Here is a 20,850-nt window from a genome sequence, read left to right as displayed (position 1 = left end):
TCTCTGTTCTGTGACAACTTCCAGATACCAGGTTCCCCGTGTTTTATCTCCTGGAATTCTGCAATAATTGCCTCCAGGTCAAGAAGGATTACGGCTCCTTTTTTAAAAGCCTGTCTTGGTCAGTTACAACAAATATCTTTTTTTACCCCTTCTTAGAGTATCGCAATTAAATTAAATTTAGTTCTCCAATTCAAAAGGTGGAGTGAAGAAAATTCCTAAGATTTTCTGAGAGAAAGAGAGTGGCATTTTATTGTTTATTATTCGAAAAACTTAATGAAATGTGCCACCTGTAACACACACAGATAGTGAGCTTACACAAAAATTCGGGGAAGGAGGGTTATCCACAATGGAAAGGGTGATAAAGGCACTTGCAATCTACAATTTTCTTTAAAGTCTTTGTCAAGACTGCAGGATTGAAACCAAAATCCCAATTGCTTGCCTGCTGTCCATTTTCTTCCAGAGTGGTGAAATTTGCAGGTACCTTTGCTTTATCAAAGATAACTACTACCATTAATTTACATATTCCCAGTCTAGTGTAATTGTGCAAATATGAGTTAAAAAGTAAACAAATTCTTCAACAATCACTGAGTCTCAGTGTTGTATATTCAGTGTGGATAGCCTGGATTTGTCAGGTGATCACTGCAACCATATTAAATCAGTCTTAAAACTAATTTTATTTTGTCTATGAAAATTTCAGGTATCAAAGTCAAAGGATGAAAATGTAATACTGACAGTTTATTTTCACTGTAATCATTGCAGAGCTTATTAATAATTCTGAAGCTTTTCTGTAGATTTGGTGATTTTTAACTTTGACTATTGAGTAAAACTGTTACATGTTATAAACAAATGCTTAACTGCATGAATTGAAGGTGAAAAGTACATGATTGCCAAAAGTTAGCTTTGTTTGTATAATTAATGATTTAAATTGTGGTACTTTTACTGTCTGTGATGAATATTCGAAAATCATAATTTATTCAGTGCAGAAATTTATTTTAAGTGAAAGACATGCATTAAACAATACAAAAAGCACAAGCTTTGCTAATATATGAAACAGCTTGCTTTACAGTCAGTTACATTTTAACAATTTATTTTTGAGTTAGAAGGAACGATTTGTACCTTGTTTGTAAAAGAAAAATAAAAGAAAGATAATTTCACTGTTTTTTTGCACAAATTTAATTGTTCAACTTAGTGCGTAAAATTTTAATTACATAGTTTAAGTTACGAAAAAGGTGCATTCTTCGTTCTGTATTATTTAACATGAATAAAAATATCTAACAAAGTCATTATTCTGAAATAGCCCAGACTAGGAATCGGTGCAAATGATTTAACCACTGCACTGAAAATAATGTGTCAAATATGTTAAGCACCCCAAATACTCTTTGACTTTGCAGTAATTAAGCATTTCTGTGCGTGTTCAGTTGCTTCTGAGATGAGCTCAGTAACGTATGGACGTTTTGCTCATTGGATGCCTCACCTGTGTTTGACTTTTAGAGATCACTTAATGAGGAGTGCCCAATGAGAAAAAGATGTGAGTGTTGACCTGCTAATAATTTGGTCTCTTTTTCTTTCTTGGTGATTACAGGTGACTGCTCCTGGGGGCTCTGACAGACGGTTCCTATTATCCTTGGGAAGTAGCCTCCAGCGATGCAGCATATATAATTAAGGTCATGGGTAGAAATGGTTAGGTAAATTGGACGTCATTTCCTCTGTTGGAAACCTACATCTGGTTATCCTACAGGACGCAAGGATGAAGTGACTCCAAAAAATTGATTAAAAGCAAACGTTTGATCGGAAAGTTTGAATTTGGCTTCAGTTTCATTCAATTCATTGTTATGTGAGGTAATTTCATGGACTTGAACAAGTAACTGTCATTTTTTTTTGATGAATAATCTACAGCAGGATGGGCTAATTTCAAGTCTGAAAGACCGAGAGTGAAAAGATGGTTTAGATGTAACTGCTTTAAATTGAAGTTAGCAAATGTTCTGAAGGATCTGTGAAGGAAAGACGTGTAATTGATTCTATCAGCAAATTGTCTGAAGAAGATTGACAGATAGGTATAATATGTTTAGTAGGATGTGATACTTCCTCACAACTGGAGCTAGCTAAGTGGGTTGTAATAGGTTTCCGAGGTCCTTTATACGCCTATAGTTTAAATGAATATTTTTTGACATATTTATGAAGATAGAAACATAACTTTTCACAAATACAATTGCTTCAATAAATTTTCTTTGTTGTTGCTGAGTTGTTCATTGGAATTGTTAGTTGCCTTGGTGATGACAGGAACAAATCTACATTCATTTGAAGAGAGGCTCAAAATCTGACCTCTTGGTTGATGGCTGCAATAGTGGAAATGATGGCTTACAGGACAACTGTTAGGAAGATAAAAGAAAAATCTTTAGGAGTACTAGAATATGGAAGCAGGAAGAGAGCAGCCCTTAAGCTGCCTCTGCTATTCAATGGGGTCATCATTGTCTACCTCGACACTATTTTCCTGAGTTAATGCCATATCCCTTGATATTGTTAATTTCTAAATGCCTATCAATCTTTGTCTTGAACATACTCAAAGACTTCCACATTCCTCCAGAATAGAGGATTCCAAAGATTCACCACTCTCTGACTGAACAAATTCCTCTCCATGTCAGTTCTATAACAGGCTTGCCCTATTTCTGAGATGATATCCCCAGGTTTTAGACCTCCTCCCCTTGGGTAATGGCTACCACACCATTTGTCTTCTGCATTGTTAGCTGCACCTAGCTGCATGTTAGCTTTCAGTGAGTTATGGGCAAAGACAACCAGGTCCCTTCAGATATCAACAGGTTCTAATCTCTTATCATTTAAAAATACTTGCATTTATCATGCACCTTGCAGGACTTAGTACATTCACCTGTGATAAGGTTATACCACAAAAGAAGGCCATTCACTCTGACATATCTATGCTGTCTTCAGAAGGCACAATTTACCTGGCCACACTCATCCACTCTCTCCTCACAGAGCTGCATATTTTCCTTTACAGAAAATGATCTGCAGCCTCAGATTGTCTACTCCAGATCCTAACCACATGATGTATAAAATTATTTTTCCTCATGTTGATGGTGCTTCTTTCACCAGTCACCTTAAAGCAGTACCTCCAGTTCCTGATGTACTCACCAGTTGGGACTGCTTTCCCCCTATCTATTCAATCCGGGACACCTCTTCAATCTTGAATATCTTTCAACCTTCCCTTCTTTTGGAAGAACAGTTCTAACTTGAACATCTATTTACCCAACTGAAGTTCTTCAGTGCTAGAACCATTCCTGTCAATGTCTTCCCTCTCACTTTTGTGTCCGTGTCATCAATGTGAACTCTTTCGTAATGTTTCTGAAAGAGAACCTGGGAAATAAAGCATTTTACAGCCCCTGAAGTTCTTTTAATTGCCATTATGACAGTAACTTAGGAAAGGGGCAGCTAATTTACAGGTGGCAGGCTTCCACCATCAGAAATATTGACTCAGGAAAAAATATTGGCCAAAACATTGATATAATTCCACCAATATCAAACCAAGAACTACAGATGGTTGAAATCAGAAGCAAAATCAGAAATTGCTGGAGAATCACTGCAGGTCTGGCAGGACCTGTGCAAAGAGAAAGCAGAGTCAGTATTTCAGGTCCAGTGACCATTATCTGGTGAACAGAACAGGTAACTCCCCTTCTCTTCTCTAAAGTAATACCAGCCCCGTTCAGAGACCAGGTGGATTAATGTAACTTATTTAAGATAGCACCTCTGATAAGGCAGGTCTTGTTTCCCATTCCTCACCTTCAGAGTCCAACATTACAGCATGTCTGGAGAATGAGAACCCCATCTGATCATTAATATCACTGGCTATTCTCGCTGACGACATATACCAGTTATAAGTGTCCTTGTGGCTTTTACAACAACTTTGCATTTGACCGTCTACTGACTGTTCCCCATGTCCCTTTTTTTTAGCTAGCTCTGTCAATTCTTGCAAACTTAGCTGGTGGTATTTTGGGTATAGCCATGCAGGTTATGCTGTATAACATAGCGATTTTAACATAGAACATAGAACATTACAGGCCCTTCGGCCTCGATGTTGTGCCGACCTGCCATACCAATCTGAAGCCCATCTAAACTACACTATTCCATGTACGTCTATATGCTTGTCCAATGACGACTTAAATGTACTTAAAGTTGGCAAATCTACTACCGTTGCAGGCAAAGCGTTCCATACCCTTACTACTCTCTGAGTAAAGAAACTACCTCTGATATCTGTCCTAGATCTTTCACCTCTCAATTTAAAGCTATGCCCCCTCGTGCTCGCTGTCACCATCCTAGGAAAAAGGCTCTCCCTATCCACCCTATCTAACCCTCTGATTATTTTATATGTCTCAATTAAATCACCTCTCAACCTTCTTCTCTCTAACGAAAACAGCTTCACGTCCCTCCATACCAGGCAACATCCTAGTAAATCTCCTATGCACCCTTTCCAAAGCTTCCACATCCTTCTTATAATGCGGTGACCAGAACTGTACACAATACTCCAACTGCGGCCGCACCAGAGTTTTGTACAGCTTCACCATAACCTCTTGGTTCCGGAACTCGATCCCTCTATTGCTAAAAGCTAAAGCACTGTATGCTTTCTTAACAGCCCTGTCAACCTGGGTGGCAACTTTCAAGGATCTGTGTACATGGACACCGAGATCTCTCTGCTCATCTACACTACCAAGAATCTTACCATTAGCCCAGTACTTTGCCTTCGGGTTACTCCTACCAAAGTGGTACTGTGTAGTTTTAGTACTGTGTAGCTTAGTGCAGCACAGTATGGTTTGGAAATTTCTTGGCAATTGTCAAGGTATTCGTGCAGACAAGTTTCCTGTTTTCAACTGAATGCAGGTAGACTACTATCTGCAGATAGTCATTTGAAAATGCTAGTAGATAGACAACATTATTATTGTCCTTCCGAAAAAAGGGGAGTCTCATCAGGAAATTTATTAAACCCCATGTTGGGAATGGAGAGAAATAAGAGAGCACAGCAATAGCCACAAAGGTTTTTCTAAGCCTATGTCTTTAAAGAACTACCCATCAAGATATAAAAAAATTGGGAAACTGATGCAGGAGTTTTAATATTGTTGTCAGTCTTATTATTCTCTTCAAAGAGAGCCATAGAGATGTACAGCACAGAAACAGACCCTTCAGCCCAACTAGTCCATGCTGACCAGATATCCGAAATGTATCCAATCCCATTTGCCAGCATTTGATCCAAATCCCTCTCAACCCTTCCTATTCTTGTATCCATCCAGATGCTTTTTAACTGTTGTAATTGTTCTAGCCTCTACCATTTCCTCCAGCAGCTCATTCCATACACATACCACCCTCTGCATGAAAAAAAATGCTCTTTAGTTCCGTTTTAAATCCTTCCTTTCTCACCTTAAACTATTGGACTCCCCCATCCCAAGGAAAAGAACTTGTTTAGTTATCCTATTCATGCCCCTCATGATTTTACAAACCTCAATAAGGTCACCCCGTCAGCCACTAAGACTCCAGGGAAAATAGCCCCAGCCTATTCAGCCTCTCCCTACACCTTAAACAATCCATCTCTGGGCAACATCCTTGTAAATCTTTTCTGAACTCTTTCAAGTTTCACAACATCCTTCCTCTAGCTGGGAGATCAGAATTGCATGCAGTATTCCAACAGTAGCCTAACCAACGTACTGTAAATCTGCAACATGACGTCCCAATTCCCATTCGCAATGCAATGACTAATAAATGTACTTAAGTACACCACCATTCCTCAGCAATTGTTGACATCCATCATTAATAGGAGAAAATACTATGAGGTCTTCTGTGTGGACAAAGTTTGGGAAAATGAACTCACCATTTTTGAAAAATTGTTCATGGAATATGGATGTCATCGGTGGGGTCAGTATTTATTGCCCATTGCTTATTGCCATGGAGCAGGTGGAATGGAGCTGCCTCCTTGAACTGTTGAAGTTCTTAAAGTGTTGGCAGAACCCACAGCTGACAGGGAGGGAATTCCATGATTTCAACCCATTGACAGTGAAGGAACGATATTACACTTTCAATTCAGGATGTTATGAGATTACAGGGAAATCTGTAGGTAATGGTGCTCTCATTACCTTGTCCTTTTAGGGAATACGGTCATTGGTTTGGATGGTGCTGTCAAAAGAGCCTCAGTGAGTTGCTGTTGGGTGTCTTGTAGATGGCTCATAAAATGTGTTGATGATGTAGACAGTGAATGTGAAGGTGGTGGATGAAATGCCAAATTAAGCTAATTTGTTGTGAATAGTGAGCTTCCTGAGTGTTGTTGGAGCTGTACTCATCCATGCAGGTTAAATATATTTTATCCCGTGTTGCCTAGAACAAGTTTCAATGAGATCCCTCCTCACCCTTTTAAACTCCATCGAGTATAGATCCGGAGTCCCCAACAGGTCCTCATATGACAAGCCCTTCATCCCTAGGATCATTCTTGTAAACCTCCTCTGGATTCCCTGCAAGGCCAACATATCTTTCCTTCGATATGGGGGCCAAAACTGCAAACAATATTCTAAATGCAATTTCTGAATCCTTTCCCAAAATAGTCTACACTTTATTCTTCCTACCAAAATACATAACATCTCACTTGCCCACATTGTATTCCACCTGCCACTTCCTTGGTCTGTCTGAGTTACACTGCAGCCTCCCTGTCTCCCCAACATTCCTGTCCCTCCACCTATCAAAGTGTCAACTGCAGACTTAACAACAATGCCCTTTGTTCCTTTGTCTAAATTGTTAATGAATGACGTGAATAGTTATGGCCCCAAACACTGAGCCCTGCAGAACTGCTCTAGTCACTGTCTGCCATCCTGAAAAGACACGCCTTTTTCTTGACTCTCTGCCTTCTACCAGTCAACCAATCCTATGTACTAAGCCATCTATCTTATCCATAATTGTCGACTTGAAAATCTTACTAAAGACTGAGTTTAGGCTAACAGGCCTATAATTTCCTATCTTCTATTTCCCTCCTTTTGAAACAGTTACGTTACATTGGCTATTTTCCAGTCCTCTAGGACCCTCATTGACTCCAGTGATTCCTGAAAGATCCCCAGCAAGGCTTCCACAATCTCCTCTGCTCTCTCCTTCAGAACTTTGGAGTGCAACCCATCCAGTCCATGTGTTTTATCTACCTTCAGACTTTCCAACTCCCCAATACTTCCTCTTAATGATGATCACTACACCCATCTCTGGCCCTGACATTCTTGAAGTTCTGTAATGCTGCTGGTGTTTTCCACCATGAAGACTAATACAAGGTACCCCTTCAGTTCCTTAGCCATTTTGTTGTCCTCAACTACTGTTTCATTTTCCAGTTGTCCAACAATCCACTCTTGTCTCTGTTACCTTTTATATATCTAGAAAAACTTTTTGCAGCTTTCTTGTATATTACTAGCTAGTTCATCCTCATATTTTATCTTCCCATTTTTTGCATTTTAAGCTATGGAGATATTGAATCATACAGCACAGAAAAAGACCCTTTGGTCCATGCCAACCAAGTTTCCCAAACTAAACTAGTCCCATTTGCCTGTGTTTGGCCTATATCCCTCAAAATCTTTCCTATTCATGTATCTGTCCAAATGTCTTTTAAATGTTGTAAGTGTAAATGCATCTACCACTTCTCTGGCAGTTCATTCCCCATACGAACAATTCTCTGAGTGAAAAAGTCGCAGTCTTACCAATTCTGTGCCTTCTACTGACCTTCACCTCATTGTATACTTTTTCTCCTGCTTTAATGCTGTTCCTGACTTCCCTTGTTGGTCATGGTTGCCTCATTCTCCCTTGAGTCATTTTTTTTTACCTTGCACTGAATTTCGGCTTTGCTTCCTAAATCAACCCTAGAAACACCTGCCATTGCTGCTCCACCATCTTCTCTGCTATGGTCCCCGTCCAATCAACTCTGGCTAGCTCCTCACTCACATCTTTTTAGTTATTTTTCCTCAATTGTAGTACCATTACAGCTGATTCCAGCTTCTCCCTCTCAAACTGCAGGGTGAATTCTATATTATGGTCACTGCCCCCAAGGGATTCTTTCGTCTTAAGGTCTCTCATAAAATCTGCTTCATTACTCATCACCAAATCTAGAATTGCCTATTCCCTCGTGGGCTCTACCACAAGCTGTTCCAACAAACCACTTTGTCGACAATCCACAATTTCCTTTTCTTGAGATCTGCTACGAACCTTATTTTCATGGTCCACCGACAAATTGAAGTTTCTACGATAGTTGTAATAGTTCCTTTCCAACGTGTCTTTTCTATCTCCTGATTTATTTTATTGACCACATCCTGACTACAGCTAGGAAGCCTGTACATAGCTCCCACCAGGATCTTTTTGTGGTTCTTCAATTCTAATCACTGAGATTCTACACCTTCTGGCCCAATATTGTTTCTTGTTATTCGTTTAAATTAATTTCTTCCAAGCAAGGCAACTGTCCACACCCAGCCCCAACCCCACCCCACCATCCGCACATCTGCCTGTCCTTTCAATAGGATGTCTATCCTTGGCTGTTCAGTTCCAGTCCTGATCCCCTTGAAGCTACATCTCTACATTACCTACAACATTGTACCCATAATATCAATCTGTGCTCATTTACCTTGTTTCATATACTCCATGCCCTTTTGTTAGAACAATTCACTCAGTCCTCTCCCCTTCTTCTATTTGTTCCTTTATCCCACTTGGCCAAAATATCAGTTCCTGACCCTTTCCATACTTTCAGTCTTGTTACTTGTTCTGGAAACTTTAATAATCTCTCCTGAGTTCAACTCAACTGAGCCTATCCCCCCATGACCCCCACAATTTAGTTTAAAGCCCTAATCATGCAGTTCGCAGGACTCTGGTCCCAGCATCATTTGGGTGGAAACAAAAACAAAATTGCTGGAAAAGCTGAGCAGGTCCGGCAGCACCTGTGAAATGAAAACAGAATTAGCGTTTTGGGTCCAGTGACCCTTCCTCAGAATAGTCACCAGTCCTGAAACATTAACTCTGTTTTTTCCTTCATAGATGCTGCCAGACCTGCTGAGCTTTTCCAGCAACTTTGTTTTTGTTCCTGATTTACAGCATCCGCAGTTCTTTTGTTTTTTTATGATGCAGCTGGAGTCTGTCCGACGAGAACAACTCCGTCCTTCCTGAGTTCTGGTGTCAATGTGTTGTGAATTTGAGCCTCTTTCTCCCACATAAATCTTTGAGCCATATGTTTCCCTATTTAATCTTGTTAACCTCATGCCAATTAGATTGTGGCTCAGATTGTAATCCAGAGATGATTACCTTTTTGTTCTGCTTTGTACTTTAGATTCTATCTGCTCATACTCCCTCAGCAGAGATTCTTTCCATGACAACTAAATTTTTCCCCTCTCACTCTAAGTTCTCCCACAGCCCAGATGAGATGTCCTGAACCTGATCACCAGGCTATACAGCCCTTGGGACTATCGATCCTGGCCACAGAGAAGAGTGTCTATTCCCCTTACTGTACCACCCTCAGTTACAGCTGCATTTCTCTTTACTGCCCTTCTTGAATGACTCCCATTTCCATGGAGCTATGGTTAGTTTATTTGCCTTCACTATTGCCCTTGCTCTTGCCCACATAGGGAGTAAGAATCTCAAATCTTTTGAACAGTATCAAAGGTTGAGACTCCTTCAGCACCATCTCCTCGATCCCTCTACTTACCTCACTCTTGCGCACACCCTCCTGCCCCTGACCATTAACCAAATTTCTCAACAGTTAGTCTAATGGGTGTAATGTGATGTGATGTGATAATGGGAACTGCAGATGCTGGAGAATCCAAGACAATAAAATGTGAGGCTGGATGAACACAGCAGGCCCAGCAGCATCTCAGGAGCACAAAAGCTGACGTTTCGGGCCTAGACCCCTCATAACTGTGTCTGAAACACAGCATCCGGGTAACTGCTCCCTCCCTAATGTATCACACACAGTGTTTGAAGCTCAGATTCCAGCTTCATCAACTCTGAACTGGACATCCTCCAAGCAACTAACTCTTGCTGCAGATGTGTCACTATGATTCACAATGGGGTCCACCAGCTCCCATATCATGCAGGTATAGCACAGGCCCCGTGTCTCCACTCTACCAAGTTTTAATCATCAAATTGGCAGCTATTTCTAACCAAAGAAGCTATGGTTTTCCTGTAATGTCAATTTCCATTTTGTGCTGGGATCCCAATCCTGGGCTTCAGCTTACCCTATTCAAAATAAACCTCACAGACTATGAGCCAAAAATGCAAGCCAAAAAAGCATGCCTTCCCTCTGAACTGAATTCCGATGCTGTTTCCAAAGTCCCTGAATGAAATATTCACTCCGGCTGTGTCTCACTGTGAGCAAAATCTTTCCTTGTTGACCATGCAAAGCTTACTGATGCTGACTTGCACTTAGCAGCCCAAAACAGGATGTTGGCAGCATGAATGAAGTATTGCTACTCCCAAAGCTTACCTCAAAATCACCTCCCTCTTACTCAATGGGGACCTGGGTTCAAATCCTGCCATGGCAGATGGTGGAATTGGAAAGTAAAAATTTCTGGAAATAAATGTCCAACAATGACTATGAAACCACTATTGATTTTTGGAAAAAACTCATCTGTTTCACGAATGTCCTTTAAGGAAGGAAACTGCCATCCTTACCCGGTCTGTCCTACATGTGACTCCAGACCCACAGCAATGTGATTTACTTTTAACTGACCTCTGGGCAACTCGTGATGGGCAATAAATTTTGGCCTGACCATTGGTGCCCTCGTCTCACGAATGAATTAAAAAAAATGTTGATATGACAAGAGGCCAAGAGAAGCAAGTTCTTCGGAGCATCAGCACTTCAAATCATATTTCGCAACAAATCATACACCATCTTGACTTTAATCAACATTCCTTCATCACCAGTAGAAATATATCCCGGAACTCCCTCCCTTGTACCACTTCTGGGAGTCCCATCTCCACCAGAGCTTCAGTGGTTCAAGAGGGTGATCACTACCTGTTTCTCAGGGCACCCAAAGATGGTATGAAAAGCTGATGTTGTGAATATTGCTCACCCACTTTGGTTTAAAAACCTGAAGAAAATGTTTCCATCTCTTAGGAATGCACCTTTGCTTAGGGTATTGTTTTGCTTTTGAAGCAACAGGGAGGTAATACCATTGAGATAATCTTGTTGAATCTACAATCCAGAACTCCTAGACCAATGTTCTCAGGACATGCATTCAACTCCCACTGTGAAAAATGGTGAAATTTGAATTCAATAAAATCTGGAATTAAAACACAAGCGAATATTGCTGAAAGGAATTCCCATCTGCCTCACTGTCTGTTCAGAAAGGAAATCTGCCCATTTTTACTTTGTCTGGCCTGCATGTGACTCCAGACCCTTAGCAATGTGGTTGACTCTCAACTGCCCTCTGGCCTATTTGGAACAGGCAATAAATGCTGGGCCTAGCCAGCGATTCCCACATCCTGTGAATTAATTTTTAAAAAAATCAAGATTAACAGATTTTAATTGGTTTAAAATAGCAAACAGAAGAATGCCTTGAGTAGAATAAATACTGTCAAAAGAAGAATCTAAGCTAATATTAGGTATATTGCTAGAAATACCGAACAAAAGAGGCAGTAAAGCACTGTCCACTGTCAAAACTAAAATCCACATTTAAATGTGTGGAGAAATTTAAAGCAATGCTTCTTTTGTGGGACTTTCGTTAATATTCCACATTAAATGAATGGCTGAAAGGCTGAATAGATTAAACATTGGTACTGTTAGTTTTTTTGGAAGAAATTTGCTTTTGTGTACAGAGATAATGAAACCTGTTTCATCACTCAGTGGGTCTGTGCTGCTTTTTTTTTGTTAGCAAGTGTCTGAGCCATTCTGTGCTGGCAAGAAATGGCCTTGGGTTTCCTGGGGAGGATTTAAGCAGCTGGGTCTGTACACTAGCTTCTTGATAAACCAAAGTTAGTCGAACTTCTGTTTCTGGGTTTTGCTGCCATAGCAACGAGCCTAAAAAAAATAAAATAACTTTGTCAACTAATCTAGCATTGGCCAATATCATTTTCAACCAAGGATGTATCAGAAAGGACTGTGAAAATCAACAATGACCTTTCACTGCTCACATAGGTTGGAGAGTGAAGTGTTTTTCTTCTATATTCCGTTTTAAGATTGGAAGCTTTCTCACATGATTGATGCACTGAAATTACTGTTTCATTTGATGTGTTACAAAAATTATTTGCTTTCATATCAGGTGACCTTCACCATTTGAAAAATGATTTTCTCTTCTCTGTGAACACTTTGAAAAAAAAACAAAATATTGAACTGTTGTACCCTGTATAGCGAGAGTGAAACTTTTCCAATTTTGGACCCAGTTTCCACGTGAAGCAATCTAAAATCGTACTGGTGGTCAGCTCCACTTGAAGAATATGATCCTTACACAATCAAGCTCAATTTTATCTCAGATAACAAGGTGTAGAGCTGGATGAACACAGCAAGCCTAGCAGCACCTGACGAGCAGGAAAGCTGACATTTCCGGTTGGGACTCTTCTTCAGAAAATCTTCAGATTTCTGAAGAAGGGCACAGACCCAAAACATCAGCTTTCCTGCTCCTCTGATGCTGCCTGGCCTGGTGTGTTCATCCAGCTCTCGACCTCGTTATCTCAGATTCTCTAGCGTCAGCAGTTCCTACTATCTCCTCCTTTTGCAGCCTTTCTTTTAGAGATCTTTTTCACAGTGTGATGAACCTTGCTTTTTGCTCCTCTGTAAACTGCACAATTGCTGCAAGCTCGATTTTCAATATTAGAGACTTGCTGATAAAATTGTGAGAAGTCCGTTCATAATTTGGAGTCTGTAATAGTAACAATGGCCAATTTAAGATTTAAAATAAAAACAAGTTAACATCAGTTAATGACTCCAGAGCTCCTTTTGCCTGAGAGAAGAACTGAGCAGTATGGCTGCCTCAGGATTAATATCATCCGTTGGTTGGTGAATGGGGACAAAATGTTAGTCAAATAAGTTTGGAAAATGGTGCTGGTGTCAAAATATACTGGTTGGTCCCAGTACAATCATCTTCACGAGATTTGTGAAACTGAAAAAAAGTCAGATACCTTAGAGACTTTTAAGAGACTCTTGGATAGACACATGGAGTATAGCAAAATGTAGCGTTTGCAGGGTAGTTTGATTTTAGTAGGATAATAGGTTAGCACAACATCGTGGGCCATAGAGCCTGTACTGTGCTGTATTGTTCTATATTCTAGATGTCTGCCTGAGTTAGATGAGAGGTCGGACCACCAGGAACTTTGTCACAGAAAATTCAAGCACATGAAAAAAAGCGGTGGTATTTGATCAGAATGAACAGGCACTTTATTTTCCATCAGCAAGCATTCCATTTCTGAATATGGCCAGGTTTTTGAAATAAATTTGCAGAACATTTAGTGACCCCTGCTGATATATGGCCTAATCGTGAGTATCTTTGTTCTGTAGCCTTCATGACAACTCAGTTGGCACTCCATCAGCACATTTCATTTTCCTTATGAGTGACAGACAGCAGAATTCTGTCCTATCAGATATAAATTATGGATTTATATGTTTTTGCTCTCTCTATTGCTCTGGACTTCCACATAGTCTTTGACAAGCACCATGCCTGTAATTTGCCACCACAAACAATTCACTGCACGAAAGGTTAACACAAAAATATAGGGTAAAATTGTCAATTATTCACATGAAACTCTATCAGATTCTGATTAGAGCTTTGCAATAGAGACATATACTGTTGATTAAATAAATATCATGACATTTTTTCTCTGTTATGTTCTTTTCAACATTGTATCGGATGAGGTGACTTTAAAGGAAAGGATTGGTCCCCAGAGATTGACTTCCAAATGTTTGGTGATTAGATGCATCAGCGCTTGACAAACAATATTGTATAAATCAGGAAGCGGAAAACTGATGTCACGCCTCAGGCTCTGTCAGGAAAAATTGTAGTACAATTGCTCCATGCTGATTGGGACCACCCTTTGGCTTTACAGATTGCATTACAGGTTCCTTAAAGCAAACAAGATTTCTCTTCAGCTTCTCAAATAGTGTTTCAACTCTTCAAAAGGAGAGCCCAAAAATCTCAGTTTTCAAGTGACAGTCAAAACAAAATGCTGTTAATTTAGATATCCACGCTTGCTTTCAAATTGGCACTGTCATAGTCTTTTTTCGATAGCTGACAAAGAGTGAAACTTACCAACAATCTCTTTTTATACTGCCTGCAATGAGCACACAAGCTTTATTTCTTTTTCACAGATGAATTGCAATTCAGTGTTTCCTGATAGACCCCTATACATGACGTCAAGTTTCTAAAATGTTTCTTTGGCAGCTGTGAAGTAGCCAGTTACAGGAAAATATCTATTGGCCTGAAGAACAACTTAGGTTGGATACAGGAGGCCGGTTGATAAGCACTTACCTGTGTAACTTTTCTCATTTACATTAGCACAACACAAGCCTTGGTAAATATAGCCTAAGAGAAGATTGTTAAACATCAATGATGGCAGAACTTAGGTTATTTAAAATTACTTCCATTAAAACAACATATTATAAAGTTCCTCACAGTCATGGAGAAATTTGTTACTGTCCTCGGCTTTTCAGATTAATTAATGGTGCAAACCACAACTGGCAATTCAACAGATTCAAATGGAAAAGATGACTTTAGCACTCAGTTGCCTTTCCAAGCACAAAGACGTGGTCACGGCAGTGAGGGTATGAGTGGAAAATAAATGTAAACTTGCATTAAAGTATTATTAAAGAAGGAAAGATGAGTGAGTAGTGACTCAGGTGAGCATAACCCCAACCTGAACTTAGTCAGATTGAGTCAATAAGATATCCTGGATTTTTCTCCAAATCGGTCCTGTCTGATTCCATTTGTACTTCGATAAGACATCATGTAAAAATGCTTTAAAGTAAATGTTGCAATGTTTCACTGCTGAAGAATTCTGTTCCTACATAGTATTATTTACCATATGAGTGGACTTATAAACCATGGGCATTTTGATTAATCCTGTTCAATAAGTCCATTACACCCAACAGAAATGTTGGCAATTTCTATATTTGTCAGAAATAATTGTTCTCCTGTATATTTCTTCTATTGTTGAATCCACAGCGATGTAACTTGCTGAAGGTGTTCAGGCGCACAAGAGGCCTTGAACAGTTTTCTTACAGACAGTTGTTGCTCAAGAGCAAAAGTACCAGTGAAATGTGTGTGACATAAGCCCCACTTGTTCATAGTCCAATATCAATTGTGGTTTTATAACTGTTAATAGAACACCGATTTCCATTAGGAAGACACAGAGATTTGACCAAAAGGTGTGACATTTCGATGCAGTCTAGTTGTCCTTAGATTGTCCTTTTATCCTTCATGTTACACCTGACAAATTGGTGAAAGAATGTTGAATTTTCCACCATAGTTTCTCACATTGTAGGCATTTGAAATCTTAATAACAAATAACTTCCTCTTCTTGGGTTTTCAGTCTAAAGGCAGGTCTGGGCCAAGCCTCACTGAAGGAGAACATGCCATGATTTTACTATAAGTAAGGTGAGGAGGCAGACCCTGAACCCACCTCATTGGGTTTGAGTTTATTGATCCACACAGTAGCTGTTGAGCCATCTGAGTTAATTGGCCCCCATGAAGATCTTACAGCAGAAACGCAGATAGTGTACTTTTGGCTTGAGGATCTCAAATGAATCTACAATCTGCCACTCGTGGTAAAGAAATTGCTTTGCCACAAAATAATTTGGTACCATTGCCCCCAGCATCAGCATGGCATGGTTAGCAAGAAGGCTGCCTGCTACTCATAGTGGAAGCAAAAGTAAACAAACAAGGCGAGGGTGGTTTGACTGAACATCTGTAAAAGGTTATGTTTTGATTTAATCTCTGTCACCATGTGTCTTGAATTCCAATAAATATACAATGTGCCATCTGTGCACTGTTTTACTATTCTAAATATTTTACACAGTCTGGGCATACTGACAGTCATCACTTGCAAATTGTGGCTGACCTTTTGATGGCATAACCTTTCATACAAGGAAGCACAAACGGCAAAGCTTCAGAATGCTGGGATAGATGTACACAAGTTATTTTAGTTGTGCAGAGAATTTGCTGTCAGATTTGAACTTCTTTGTTAAAAACACTTAAGTAATGAGAGGACTGCCATTTCAAGAACAGCTTGCACTGCAGTAAGATATAATAAAAAGCCTTGCTCGAAAAATCTGCGTTTTATCAAGTTGAAAAATGAACCTTTGGTTTCAAAGAAAGGCCTGCAGATTACAAAATTTACAATTACACTCTCTTGTCGTTGCTTGAGCATAATCACAAATATGGGTCAAAATGATTTCTGTTTTCTAGAAGTCCCTTTAATATCTTGAAAGAAAGCAATAGAATTATTACTTTTTCTGTGGTGACCAGTTACAGTTATAATCACCAATCTCACTGTAATCCTGCAGCTTCAGTCAAATTAGAGAACAGAAGACCCATTTGGAGTGATGATGACTGCATATGCACAGGATGGCTCAATCTCATTTTATCAATCTTCTTTGATCCAGAGTTGAGTAACTCCCCCCTCCCCTACCCTGATATCGGTTACCTACCAATATAGAAATTACATCGCGTCTTTATGCAACCTACTGAAATTGAAGCATGATACAATATCTGTTAAAATGTTGACCTGTTTGAGATCCTGGGCTGTTAACTTGATTTTGAAGATTGCTGGGAAATACTGAATCTTTCTCTTCCATCTCTAGTATGGCTGTACCATAGTTTCTGTTCATTTATTGCTTTGAACATATTCCTACCCCATAGTATCCAACTTTGCTTATTCATTGTCTTGGATATATACTGATGTTGCAGAGATCATGACTGAGAAATCAGGATCACAGGTGCACTGGTGCTATTGATATCCATAGTTTCCTAGAATAAGAGACATCTTCAGCACAGAAAAAGACCCTTCAGCCCACTCACACTGCATCAGTCAAAATCAGACACCGAACTATTCCAGTCCCATTTCCAGCACTTGGTTGATAGCTTTGTATGAATTGAATCTCAAAATTTCTGCTTCTTTCACCCTCACAGGCAATGAGTTATACATTCATTTGACCTACTGCTTGATGCATGCTTAAACAATGGGCAGTGTAAAGTGTTATGAGGAACCGTATAAGTGATGAAGACAAAAATGCTATTGGGTCCTAAAAATATACTAATACCCCGATTTGCATGGAATAATTTCCCCTGCAGGAGCATTAGCTTCGTAAATCAAAGCCCACCTTGAAATCATGTTGACAATTAAGCATGTGTGGGAAGCTCTCTATAAGTTTATTTTTTATTATTTTCCTCTCAGTGCAAGGAAAATAAGCTTGCATTTATGTAGATGCTCTCACACTCTTCCATATTTCAACTGTGTACTCAGTGTTATGATATGGGAAACACAGTGACAGTCTGCATAAAGCAAACTACCTATAAACAACAAGAAGATACATGATTCGATTGCCTGTATCAGTAGTGTTGGTTGGGGGTATTTGTTTAAAACAGCATCATGGAATGTTCACATCAATCTGGTTAAACAGTACCACTTGACAGTACAGCTCTTCCTGAGTGCTGCACTAGAATTCTAGCCTAGGTTTTGGCTTCAGGTCTCTAGATTGAGATTTGAACCCACAAGCTTCTCAGTTAGATGAAACAGCTAGCAATTGAACTACACTTGACACCACCACCCTATACACAAAAGGTAGATATAATCCCATTCATTTAATTTATGATTTCTTTATCTTTTCATCGGTTTCTAAATTTACTCTTTAACCTTAAATTAAGTTACACAGAAATGATAAGGTGAGACAGTATAAATGGTTCACATATTTTGATGGATAGTACAGCCTATAATTAAAAATAAATCCATGATGGCCTGATTCCGGTAAATAAGCATGCAGTTGTATTGGACCAGACAGCTGCAGATACAGGAAGTTCATAATTGTAACACAAAAATGACCTTTACAACTCAGAAGATGTATTTTCAGAAATGTGTTTACTGTGGACTGCATGTGTTAAGACTAGAAACTCTAAGAATGAATGTTATTGTAAAATTTCTTATTAACTTACTTATTTATGACTTATCAAGTAAAAGTGCCTTACTGTATATTTCTTGTGAAATGTTTTAAGAATGCTTTTTAGATTTGAAGCAAATTGTGAGTTTAATGTATTCTGTGTGCTATTTTAACATATCAATAATCCATTTGCAGCAATTTCTGTCTCTGCAATTTTAATCCAAATGCAAACCTGTTAAAAGAGGCTTAATAGATAAATTATCACAGGGAAGGATTTATATAAATATTCAAATAAGTGGTTATTGAAAATGTGCTAATGCAACTACATTAAAAGATAAAATCAAAATGCTGTGTTAAATACTCCTTTATTTCTGTTTATCTTCCCATAGGAATTAATTACAAATATTTTAGATATGTGTTTCAGATGAGTACGATTAAGATCAGTAATTTGAACAGATCAGGTCTGATTTTTCACTTTGTGAAAGCATATGAGATTTGAATGAGTTAAAAATCTCACCCTTAATGTGCTACTGTGAAATTAACAGAGGATGCATGAAAATAAATGTTTAGTTTGTGTGAACAAAACAATGCATGAAGGAGCAGAATGTCTAACTCAGTGGAGCGCCTTTGTATGTTTGATTTTAACAATTTATTACTTCTGTTCCCTTTCTCTGCTTGAAAGAAACAATGTACATTCGAAGTGGAGATACTTCACTTGTGTGCCATTGTTTGCGTAATTGTGATATTTGGCAGTGATAGTTTGCACAGATGCTTCACTTATGTTTCTTATGTTAGCCCAATAATATTACTTTGTACATAAGTCAAATTCAGGCCAGGAAAAAAATATCATATTCTAACCACCTGCATTATTTAATAACAAGAGACAAAATCTACACAAAAACCAAAATCAATACAGTTAAATGAAAGAAAGTGTTAACTACCCTTACACATTTTGCATAATAGTGAGTTGATGAGAGGGTAAAAAATGCTTCTTGCTACTTTGTCCTACTATTGAAGATACAAAATACAAGATGTGAAAATAGGTAAACAATCCTCTGTTTCTTATCAATATGACTATAACTTCAGAAATTAAAACCAGTTTTTGATAAAGTTGACAGGTGAGATGAAAGCCAGATGTTTAAGGGTTTTAGGTCCTTGCAAAACCAATGAGGTGTCTGCTTCACTGCCTGGGCTATAAACTTTGATAAGAAAGAACATCTTGGAGGCCCAGTCTTGTATGCGTACTTACCGCCAGATGCTTACCAGATGGGGTAACCCAAGGGAATCCTGTAGTACAGATAATGTCATGCAGATGAGATCACTAATAACTGCAAGTGAGTTTGAAATCCTCTTCCTGTGCCAGCGTAACCCAAACAAATATATTGTGTAGTTCCGGTAGTGGCTACATTTCAATTAACAACAGACATAATCAAGCAGAAACAAGTGAGGCAGAATGAATCATTGTAAACTATCTGAAATTGTACTTTAATCATGTTCAGAATGAATTCAACTTGTTTGCAAATTTAAAATATACAATGCTGTTTGAAAATAATTATGATGGGCATGCATTACCTTGCCTAAATAATTAATAATTAGATACTAAATACAAGTCTAAATTTCCTTATCAAGGGTTCATTACAAATACCTTCATTGTAGCCTTGACCAAGCTAAAGAATTATTACTGTTGCAGTGTTAGGTTTATTCAATTTTTTTCAGATAAAGAGGTTGGGAGGGAGTCAAAGCCATTTTGTAGGTTAGTAGCTGATTTCTACATTACATCTCATCAGTTTCCTTGCTGTAACATTGTAATGCTCTGGAATTTGCTGTAATAGTAACCTTGAGGCTATCAGTACTCACCATTATTGCAGGGTAAAGCTGAAAGCAACATCTGTCTGCACTGTGCAGTTAAGCACAGAAATGTAGAGGTTGCTGGCTGCAGTGCCCAGTTTTTCTCTATGTTGCACTATTGCATTCCTTGCCAACAGGTCTAACAATGGAATCACTTTAATGGCTCAAACATGCATACAACTAATTCTGCACAAGATGTGACTGTTTACCTTGTTGCATTTAGAAATAAGTCTTTAATGATATGATAAGTGAAAATGATTTTGACAACATCTTTAACTCTGAAAGTTTAATTTTATAAGTATGGAGGCTCATTTCTTCTGAAGAAAATTTATGACACATTATTTTTTAAAACATATTTTTCCTGCTTGCCTTGTTAAAAATCCTTTCAATGCAATCTGCATTTCTGAACATTTATTTCACCGACTCTTCATTATTTAAGTCTAGTTTGTCTATTATGCTTTGTTCTTTCTGCTTTTGATTCTGATTGTCTCAGTGAGAGTGTCTTATATACTCTGGTTGTAGAGCTTCACTGCGCTTAGGCTATTCGCAGATGCCACAGTGGAGGACAGCATTTTGGAAAAGATGCAAGTTTAATGGAAATTCTGTTAACAAGCCTTAAAAAGTCAACAGGCAGTTGTCAGCAAGATGAATGGAAAGCAAAATCATTCTTTCTTTATTGAAAGCTATATCTGAGCTGTCGTATGTGGATAATGAGGGATGGTTTCCAGACTGATAACTTTGTGAACTGCGTTGTTTGTTAAAGCGCCTATGAAGCAGTTGTGTACTTTACCCTTGCTTAATGCTAGTCACATCCTAGGATGTTCCTGAACCATGCTATTTTGGCTCTGAAATTATATAATGAAGAGGAGGACGTAATGAGAACATACCTGATTTACCTAGGTGCTAAACAATGTTTGAAA

General features: G+C 38.8%; 1 long non-coding RNA gene across 1 annotated transcript; it reads right to left on the bottom strand.

Annotated features, from left to right (window-relative positions):
• Positions 1-1,242: 1,242 nt before the first annotated feature.
• Positions 1,243-20,029, bottom strand: LOC125463831 (uncharacterized). The gene is made up of 3 exons (XR_007249919.1): positions 19,940-20,029; positions 19,332-19,484; positions 1,243-2,369 (listed from the first exon to the last, which is right to left on the bottom strand). It is a non-coding gene; the product is annotated as an uncharacterized LOC125463831 (long non-coding RNA).
• Between the last annotated feature and the right edge of the window lie 821 nt (positions 20,030-20,850).

This window comes from Stegostoma tigrinum, chromosome 22 (assembly GCF_030684315.1).
Source record: "Stegostoma tigrinum isolate sSteTig4 chromosome 22, sSteTig4.hap1, whole genome shotgun sequence".
NCBI classification, from domain to species: domain Eukaryota; kingdom Metazoa; phylum Chordata; class Chondrichthyes; order Orectolobiformes; family Stegostomatidae; genus Stegostoma; species Stegostoma tigrinum.
The sequence above is the reverse complement of the archived record's forward strand: the minus strand, read 5'-3'. Positions and strand labels throughout refer to the sequence as shown.